Genomic DNA, 10,193 nt, shown 5'->3' on the forward strand with positions numbered 1-10,193 from the left:
GGAGAGCACATCCCCCATGTAGGTGTGCGATATTCTGTCAAAGGCCTTCTCCTGATCCAAGCTGATGAGGCAGGTATCCACACCCCTGTCCTGTACATAGGCAATCGTATCCCTGAGCAGCGCCAGGCTGTCAGAGATCTTCCTGCCTGGCACAGAGCAGGTCTGGTCAGGGTGAATCACCAATTCCAGAGCGGATTTGACCCGGTTGGCGATGACCTTGGACAGAATCTTATAGTCCATATTCAACAGTGAAATGGGTCGCCAATTTCTAATTTCCTCCCTTTCCCCCTTGTGCTTGTAGATGAGGGTGATGATGCCTTTCCTCATGGATTCTGACATGCTGCCGGCCAGGAGCATACTCTCGTACACTTCTAGCAGGTCTGGGCCGATCAAGTCCCACAGAGCCGAATACAACTCCGCCGGCAGGCCGTCGCTTCCGGGGGTTTTACTCTTCTCGAAGGACTCGAGGGCCTTAGTCAGTTCGTCAGGAGTTAGCGGTTTGTCTAGGCTCTCCCGCGTACTGTGGTCTAGGACCTCCGTGATAGAGGACAGGAAGGACTGGGAGGCCGTGCTGTCCGTGGGCTTCACGTCATACAGTCCGGCATAAAAGGATTTGCTGATCCTCAGAATGTCGGACCGTGATGACTTTACTGAGCCGTCTTCTTCCTTCAGGCTGCTGATCACAGAGCGCTCTCTGTGTACCTTTTGGAAGAAGAAACGTGAGCACGTCTCATCCTGCTCCACGGAGCGGACTCTGGAACGGAAGATGATCTTGGAGGCCTCCGAGGCAAAGTGCGAGGCTTGCTGGCCCTTCACCTCTTGGAGCTCCTCCTTGACATCGACCCCCATCGACTGCAGCCGGAGCAGATTCTGCATCTTTTCCTGGAGTCGGGACATTTCCCTCTGTTCCTTTCTAGCTTTCTGGGTGCCTTTGAGGATGAAAAACCTCTTGATGCTTCCCTTGATCACTTCCCACCAGTGTGTCAGGGACTCAAAGAGGGGTTTCACGGTTCTCCAACCTTTGTAATCCCTCTTGAGCTCCTCAATGTTCTCTGGGGTCAGCAGTTGCACATTTAGCTTCCATGCCCCCCTGCCCACCCTCAGGTCTTCCTCCAAGTGGCAGTCCGCCAGTAGGAGGCAGTGGTCAGAGAAGAACACCGGCTTGACCTCGGTGGATCTGACTGTGAATGCACGGGACACAAACAGGAAGTCTATCCTGGAACGAATGGACCCGTCTGGCCGCGACCAGGTGTATCTACGCTGCGCTCCGTCTGCAGGGTTGCTGAAGACGTCGTGCAGCTTGGCATCCTTAACTGTTTCCATCAGGGATCTGGACGTAGCGTCCAATCTGCTTCCGGCCCTGCTGGATCGTCCAGCCGCATCGATGATGCAGTTGAAGTCCCCGCCCAGAATGACCGGCCTGGAGGTCGCCAGCAGCAGTGGGAGCTGCTGAAAAACCTCCAGCCGCTCAGCCCCTTGTGCCGGGCCGTACACGTTTATTAACCGGAGTGGAGCGTTCTTGTACATTACGTCTGCTACCAGGAGTCGCCCGCCCACCACCTCCTTGACCTCGGAGACGGTGAAGTTGCCTCCCCGCAGCAGAATACCCAGGCCGGAGGAACGAGAGTCGTTTCCGCCCGACCAGATCGATGGCCCGTGGGACCACCATCGTGACCATTGCCTGTAGGAGCTGAGGTGCGGTATCGCACACTCCTGCAGAAACAACAGGTCAGCTTTGACCTTGGCTAGGTAGTCCAAGGTCGCAACACATCGCGTAGTAGATTTAATGCTACGCACATTTATGGATACAATCTTTAAACCCATATTAAAGCATTTATTCTCCTACCAATCCCACTGTCTCTGAGAGTCCCAGACCTTTAGTCTGCTCCTTCATACCCGTAGTGAGCTCAAATTCCTTCACTTTGGATGGGCTGAGGTAGATCTCCTTGGCCGTGTTCTGCTCCAGTGGCATCTGGAGGTTCACGTAGTGAGCGGATTTTGAGATGACCTTTGCTGGAGAAGCTTCTCCAAAACTCACCCCCTCTGGGGGGTTGCTGTTCCCGGCTTCCTGGAGCTGGGGTGCGATGATTGCCTCACTGCTCCCAGATTCCAGGGGCTGTGGTGCACTGGCCTCCTCAGGTTGCAGGCCAAGTTGGGGTGCGCTGGTCTCCTTGTTGTCTCCAATTTTCTGGAGCTCGGGTGTCTCGTCCTCCAACGCCCTGGAGCTTTGCCGCCTCTTCTGTCGGTGCCGCTCTGGCACTTCCTCATCCGAAGAGCTGCTGCCCTTGTCATCCGTGTCAGATGGGAGACGCCTCTTGCCGCTTCTCTGGGAAACGCCTTTGCTTCTTCTTCGCTCCCTCTTACTTTTCTTGTTCTTCACCGTCCGCCACTCCCCCTGCTGCTTTTCCACTGCTGCCTCCTCCTCCATTGATTCGCTGTCCTGAGGGCTGGAAGGTTCAGGGGGTAGTGCTGTTGATTGGCTCTCTGTTGCCTCAATCTCTTTCTCCACCTTGTCTCTCTCTGTGTCCTCCTTTGTCCCGTTGAGCTCCCTGGGGGCCTTGGTGGTTGGAGTGACACGGAACCTTTCTTCTGCTTCCCCCTGGTCGGCTTTGGCTGCCTGTGCGTAAGTACGGCAGCGTTTGGGGCAGGTCCTGTAGAGGTGACTTGCCTCGCCACACAGGTTGCAGCACTTGGCCTGTTTGCAGTCTTTTGTCTGGTGCCCTTCCTGTTTGCAGATCTTGCAGAGGGAGGCGCTGCAGTTGGCCGCCACATGGCCAGCCTTGCCGCATGAGCGACAATGCTTGGGTTGCCCAGCGTAGACCAGGTAGCCACGGTTTCCCCCGATTGCGAAACTGGAAGGAGGGTGGAAAATGACTCCCTTACCATCGGTCTTTAGCGTGACCTTAAACAGGCGTTTGCCTGTCCAGATCCCCAAGTCGTCTCGAATCTCGGTGCCGCTCCCCACCTTATCGAAGTACCTGGTGAGGAAGGTGACCACGTCGGCGACAGGGACGAAGGGGTTGTACACATGCACCATCACCTCACGTTCCCGTTGCAACGGCAGAGAAAAGTGCGGCTCCGCCGTCAGGATCTTCATCTCCGGCAGGTCTCTCTTCTCCTCGAACACCCTCAGGAGTCGGACGCAGTCTGCCACTTGCTTGAACGTGACGTCGAAATAACCACCTTTGCGGGAGTCGTGCAGGGTGAAGATCTCCGTAGCTTGGAAGCCGCACGCCTTCAACAGGATCCTCCTGGTGAAGAAGCCCCGATCCATAGGTGATCCTCCTTCGCTGTGGTTCACCGTGACTCGGACGGTGATAGGTAACCCACGGTATGGATTTCGATTGCGATTGGTTATAGCCCTTCCATCCCGACCTTGCCTTGGTAGGACCATGGTGTCGCCCCTGCAACACTTGATCTTAGCCAAAAGGCCGAGAAGCGATTCCATTTGCCTTCCTTGTTACCTGCTGTACCTGCATACTAGCTTTCAGCGATTCGTGCGCGAGGACACCCAGATCCCTCTGTGCTGAAGCATTTCTGAAGTTTCTCTCCATTTGAATAATAAGTCGCCTTTTTATTCTTCTGACCAAAATGGATAACCGCACACTTATTAAACTTATTTAACTTAGTTAAACTCCATCTGCCAAATTTTGGCCCGTTCACCTAACCTGTCCATATCCATTTGTAAATTTCTTATTTCTTCATTGCAACTTACTTTCCCACCTATTTTGGTGTCATCTGCAAATTTAGCTATAGTACCTTCTACTCCTGAATCCAAGTAAATAGTTGGGGCCCGAGGACCGAACCCTGTGGCACCCCACTAGTTACAGCTTGGCATCCACAAAAGACCCATTTATCTTGACTCTCTGCTTTCTGTTGGTTAGCCAATCCTCTATCCAAGCTAATATATTACCCTTAGCTGCGTGTGATCTTATCTTGTGTATTAATCTTTTGTGCGGCACCTTATCAAATGCCTTCTGGAAGTCCAGACATACTACATGTACAGGATCCCCGTTATCCACTTTGCTTGTCACATCTTCAAAGAACTCTAGCAAATTAGTCAAACACGATTTACTCTTCGTAAAGCCATGCCGACTCTGAGGGATTGCATTTTGACTTGCATTTTAGGAAGGTAGTGGAGGCATTGGAGAGAGTGCAGAAGAGGTTTACGAGTTTGGTTCCAGGGGCGAGGAAGTTGAGTTATGAAGTAAGATTGGAGAAGTTGGGACTGTATTCCTTGGGGAAAAGAAGTCTGAGAGGAGACTTGATAGAGGTATTGAAAATCATGAGGGGTCTGGAGAGAGTAGATAGGGAGAAACTGTTTGCACCGGGGCAAGGATCGAGAAGGAGAGGGCACAGGTTTAAAGTAACTGGCAAAAGAAGCAAAAGCGATAGGAGCAGCGAGCGGTCAGGGTCTGGAATGCACCACCTGATAGCGCGGCGGAGGCAGGTTCAATTGAAGAGGGAATGAGATGATTATTTGAAAAGAAAGCATGTGCCGGGTTACGTGGAGAAGGCAGGAGAAAGGCACGAGGTGAAATGTTCACCGGGAGAGCTGGTGCAGGCACGACGGGCGGAATGGGCTCCTTGTGCAATGTAAGGATTGTGTGAATGTGGATGTAGAGGTTTCGGAGTAGCTGTGTAAAGTGTGTGAGCTTTGAGGTGTGAGTTTTGATTGTTGCTGTGTCAGCAGCAGCAGCGGCAGCGGCAGCAGAGAGCTGGTTTAAAATGTTGTGAGGCGAAAGGTGCAGCTGAGAGAGTGTTTGAGAGGTGTATTTGCAAGTGAAAGCTGTTTTTGTATAAGTGAGGTAGAGTGTTTGTGAGATGAGAGTGCTGTCTGTGAGTGTTGGGTGAGCGTGCGTGTTTTTTGTGTGTAGCTGCTGCGGGTGAGTGAGTGAGAGAGAGAGAGAGAGAGAGAGAGAGAGAAAGAAAGAAAGTTGGATAAAAACAAAAAGCTAAAAGCTACTGCGGATGCTGGAAATCCAAAACAAAATAAAAACAGAATTACCTGGAAAAACTCAGCAAGTCTGGCAGCATCGGCGGAGAAGAAACCAGTCAACGTTTCGAGCCCTCATGGCCCTTCAGCAGAACTGAAGCATAGTTTCAACAAGGGAGAAATATAAATTGGTTTAAGGTGGGTGGGGGGGGAAGAGACACATTGAGGGTGTAGTGTGAGCAGATAATCAAAAGATGTCAGAGACAAAAGGGTCAAAGAGGTGTTGAAGGTGGTGGTCTTTGTCTGAGAAAAGTGCTAATTAAGAATGACTAAAGACCTTTAGTCTTTCCACCCCACCCCCACTAGAGCTGTACTTTGAATATCCTGTCTTGCATTCTTAATTAGCACTTTTCTCAGACAAAGACCACCACCTTCAACACCTCTTTGACCCTTTTGTCTCTGACATCTTTTGATTATCTGCTCACACCACACCCTCAATGTGTCTCTTCCCCCCCACCCACCTTAAACCAATTTATATTTCTCCCTTGTTGAAACTATGCTTCAGTTCTGCTGAAGGGCCATGAGGGCTCGAAACGTTGACTGATTTCTTCTCCGCCGATGCTGCCAGACTTGCTGAGTTTTTCCAAAGAAAGTTGGATTTTGGAACATGTACATGTTGAGAAGTAAAGAAAGCAGATGTTTGTAAGAAAACTATTTTTAGCATTGAAAATCCCCTGGAAAGGGGAGGGTGCACCGTTCCCAGAGATACTGCAATACCGGGTCGATGCGTGGAGTGGACGGAGCAAGCCCCTATTCCATCTCCCTGCTCCAAAAATCAATTTAATATATGGTCCCCAGATAAGGGACGTATCAGATATTAAACTGATAAGAACAGATTTTTTTTTTTTTTTTTTTTTTTATTGTAAAAATATACTTTATTCATAAAAATCTTCAATCACATTCAAAACCATTTCAAAAACAACATTACAAGGGTACAATCCAGGTTAAACTTTTACAAAATGTATCACCAGGTGCATCAGTACAAACAATATTACAGTCATTTACAGCCTTTCATTTTGATCTGTACAGCCCGAGGGGCTCTAAACAGTTCCCAGTCTCTCGGTGCGCTGTGGTAGAAAGGTCTTAGACAGCGACCCTTCCCCATTGCGCCTTTGCGGCAGCTGCCCCAAGCTTTAGTGCGTCTCTCAGCACGTAGTCCTGGACTTTGGATTGTGCCAGTCCGCAACAATCGGTCGGGGACAACTCTTTGTGCTGGAAGACCAACAAGTTTCGGGCAGACCAAAGCGCGTCTTTCACCGAGTTGATGATCCTCCAGCTGCAGTTGATGTTTGTCTCGGTGTGTGTCCCTGGGAACAGCCCGTAGAGCACAGAGTCCTGTGTCACAGAACTGCTCGGGATGAACCTCGACAGCAACCACTGCATCTCTCTCCAGACTTTCTTTGCAAAGGCACAATCCACAAGGAGGTGAACAACGGTCTCTTCCCCACCACAGCCACCTCGAGGGCATCGTGCAGAGGGGGTGAGACTCCTGGCGTGTAGGAAGGATCTGACGGGGAGGGCCTTTCTCACCACCAGCCAAGCTACGTCTTGGTGCTTGTTGGAAAGTTCTGGCGATGAGGCATTCTGCCAAATGACTTTGACAGTCTGCTCGGGGAACCATCCCACAGGGTCCACCCTCTCCTTATCCCTCAGGGCCTCTAGGACGTTACGTGCTGACCACTGCCTGATGGACTTGTGGTCAAAGGTGTTTTTCTGCATAAATTTTTCCACCAGGGACAGGTGGTACGGCACGGTCCAACTACTTGGAGCGTTCCGCGGCAGCGTGGCCAGACCCATCCTTCGCAACACCGGGGACAGGTAGAACCTCAGCACGTAGTGACACTTGGTGTTTGCGTACTGAGGGTCTACGCACCGCTTGATGCAGCCGCACACAAAGGTGGCCATCAGTATGAGGGCGATGTTGGGCACGTTTTTTCCCCCTTTATCTAGAGGCTTGTACATCGCGTCCCTGCAGACACGATCCATTTTCGACCTCCAGATAAAGCGGAAGATGGCTCGAGTGATCGCCATCGCGCAGGAGTGTGGAATGGGCCAGACCTGCGCCACGTACAGCAACAGCGAGAGTACCTCACACCTGATGACCAGGTTCTTACCCGCAATGGAGAGGGAGCGTCGCTCCCACATGCCCAGTTTCCTTTTCACCATAGCCACTCGCTCCTTCCAGTTTCTAACGCATGCCCCGGTCCCTCCGAACCATATCCCCAGCACCTTCAGGCCGTCAGCCCTGACAGTGAAGGGGACAAAGGATCGGTCAGCCCACTTCCCAAAGAACATGGCCTCGCTCTTCCCACGATTTACCTTGGCTCCCGAGGCCAGTTCGAACTGGTCGCAGACGTGCATCAGTCTGCGCACCGACAGCGGATCCGAGCAGAAGACGGCGACGTCGTCCATGTACAGGGAGGCTTTTACCTGAGTGCCTCCACTGCCTGGGATCGTCACTCCTCTTATGCCCGGATCCTTCCTGATGGACTCGGCAAAGGGTTCTATGCAGCACACAAAAAGGACAGGCGAGAGAGGGCAGCCCTGCCTGACTCCAGATTTAATCGGAAAGCTATCTGTTTCCCACCCATTGATTGAGACTGCGCTACTGATGTTAGTGTAGAGCAGTTGGATCCAATTTCGAATTCCCTCCCCAAAGCCCATTTTGGAGAGCACATCCCCCATGTAGGTGTGCGATATTCTGTCAAAGGCCTTCTCCTGATCCAAGCTGATGAGGCAGGTATCCACACCCCTGTCCTGTACATAGGCAATCGTATCCCTGAGCAGCGCCAGGCTGTCAGAGATCTTCCTGCCTGGCACAGAGCAGGTCTGGTCAGGGTGAATCACCAATTCCAGAGTGGATTTGACCCGGTTGGCGATGACCTTGGACAGAATCTTATAGTCCATATTCAACAGTGAAATGGGTCGCCAATTTCTAATTTCCTCCCTTTCCCCCTTGTGCTTGTAGATGAGGGTGATGATGCCTTTCCTCATGGATTCTGACATGCTGCCGGCCAGGAGCATACTCTCGTACACTTCTAGCAGGTCTGGGCCGATCAAGTCCCACAGAGCCGAATACAACTCCGCCGGCAGGCCGTCGCTTCCGGGGGTTTTACTCTTCTCGAAGGACTCGAGGGCCTTAGTCAGTTCGTCAGGGGTTAGCGGTTTGTCTAGGCTCTCCCGAGTACTGTGGTCTAGGACCTCCGTGATAGAGGACAGGAAGGACTGGGAGGCCGTGCTGTCCGTGGGCTTCACGTCATACAGTCCGGCATAAAAGGATTTGCTGATCCTCAGAATGTCGGACCGTGATGACTTTACTGAGCCGTCTTCTTCCTTCAGGCTGCTGATCACAGAGCGCTCTCTGTGTACCTTTTGGAAGAAGAAACGTGAGCACGTCTCATCCTGCTCCACGGAGCGGACTCTGGAACGGAAGATGATCTTGGAGGCCTCCGAGGCAAAGTGCGAGGCTTGCTGGCCCTTCACCTCTTGGAGCTCCTCCTTGACATCCACCCCCATCGACTGCAGCCGGAGCAGATTCTGCATCTTTTCCTGGAGTCGGGACATTTCCCTCTGTTCCTTTCTAGCTTTCTGGGTGCCTTTGAGGATGAAAAACCTCTTGATGCTTCCCTTGATCACTTCCCACCAGTGTGTCAGGGACTCAAAGAGGGGTTTCACGGTTCTCCAACCTTTGTAATCCCTCTTGAGCTCCTCAATGTTCTCTGGGGTCAGCAGTTGCACATTTAGCTTCCATGCCCCCCTGCCCACCCTCAGGTCTTCCTCCAAGTGGCAGTCCGCCAGTAGGAGGCAGTGGTCAGAGAAGAACACCGGCTTGACCTCGGTGGATCTGACTGTGAATGCACGGGACACAAACAGGAAGTCTATCCTGGAACGAATGGACCCGTCTGGCCGCGACCAGGTGTATCTACGCTGCGCTCCGTCTGCAGGGTTGCTGAAGACGTCGTGCAGCTTGGCATCCTTAACTGTTTCCATCAGGGATCTGGACGTAGCGTCCAATCTGCTTCCGGCCCTGCCGGATCGTCCAGCCGCATCGATGATGCAGTTGAAGTCCCCGCCCAGAATGACCGGCCTGGAGGTCGCCAGCAGCAGTGGGAGCTGCTGAAAAACCTCCAGCCGCTCAGCCCTTTGTGCCGGGCCGTACACGTTAATTAACCGGAGTGGAGCGTTCTTGTACATTACGTCTGCTACCAGGAGTCGCCCGCCCACCACCTCCTTGACCTCGGAGACGGTGAAGTTGCCTCCCCGCAGCAGAATACCCAGGCCGGAGGAACGAGAGTCGTTTCCGCCCGACCAGATCGATGGCCCGTGGGACCACCATCGTGACCATTGCCTGTAGGAGCTGAGGTGCGGTATCGCACACTCCTGCAGAAACAACAGGTCAGCTTTGACCTTGGCTAGGTAGTCCAAGGTCGCAACACATCGCGTAGTAGATTTAATGCTACGCACATTTATGGATACAATCTTTAAACCCATATTAAAGCATTTATTCTCCTACCAAACCCACTGTCTCTGAGAGTCCCAGACCTTTAGTCTGCTCCTTCATACCCGTAGTGAGCTCAAATTCCTTCACTTTGGATGGGCTGAGGTAGATCTCCTTGGCCGTGTTCTGCTCCAGTGGCATCTGGAGGTTCACGTAGTGAGCGGATTTTGAGATGACCTTTGCTGGAGAAGCTTCTCCAAAACTCACCCCCTCTGGGGGGTTGCTGTTCCCGGCTTCCTGGAGCTGGGGTGCGATGATTGCCTCACTGCTCCCAGATTCCAGGGGCTGTGGTGCACTGGCCTCCTCAGGTTGCAGGCAAAGTTGGGGTGCGTTGGTCTCCTTGTTGTCTCCAATTTTCTGGAGCTCGGGTGTCTCGTCCTCCACCGCCCTGGAGCTTTGCCGCCTCTTCTGTCGGTGCCGCTCTGGCACTTCCTCATCCGAAGAGCTGCTGCCCTTGTCATCCGTGTCGGATGGGAGACGCCTCTTGCCGCTTCTCTGGGAAACGCCTTTGCTTCTTCTTCGCTCCCTCTTACTTTTCTTGTTCTTCACCGTCCGCCACTCCCCCTGCTGCTTTTCCACTGCTGCCTCCTCCTCCATTGATTCGCTGTCCTGAGGACTGGAAGGTTCAGGGGGTGGTGCTGTTGATTGGCTCTCTGTTGCCTCAATCTCTTTCTCCACCTTGTCTCTCTCTGTGTCCTC

The 10,193-nt window shown here is 52.5% G+C and overlaps 1 non-coding gene across 1 annotated transcript; it reads right to left on the reverse strand.

The window, feature by feature from the left end:
- Positions 1-5,679: 5,679 nt before the first annotated feature.
- On the reverse strand, positions 5,680-5,868 carry LOC144674499 (U2 spliceosomal RNA). Its single transcript, XR_013574570.1, has one exon. It is a non-coding gene; the product is annotated as a U2 spliceosomal RNA (small nuclear RNA).
- Between the last annotated feature and the right edge of the window lie 4,325 nt (positions 5,869-10,193).

This window comes from Cetorhinus maximus, unplaced genomic scaffold (assembly GCF_964194155.1).
Source record: "Cetorhinus maximus unplaced genomic scaffold, sCetMax3.hap1.1 HAP1_SCAFFOLD_680, whole genome shotgun sequence".
Classification (NCBI taxonomy): domain Eukaryota; kingdom Metazoa; phylum Chordata; class Chondrichthyes; order Lamniformes; family Cetorhinidae; genus Cetorhinus; species Cetorhinus maximus.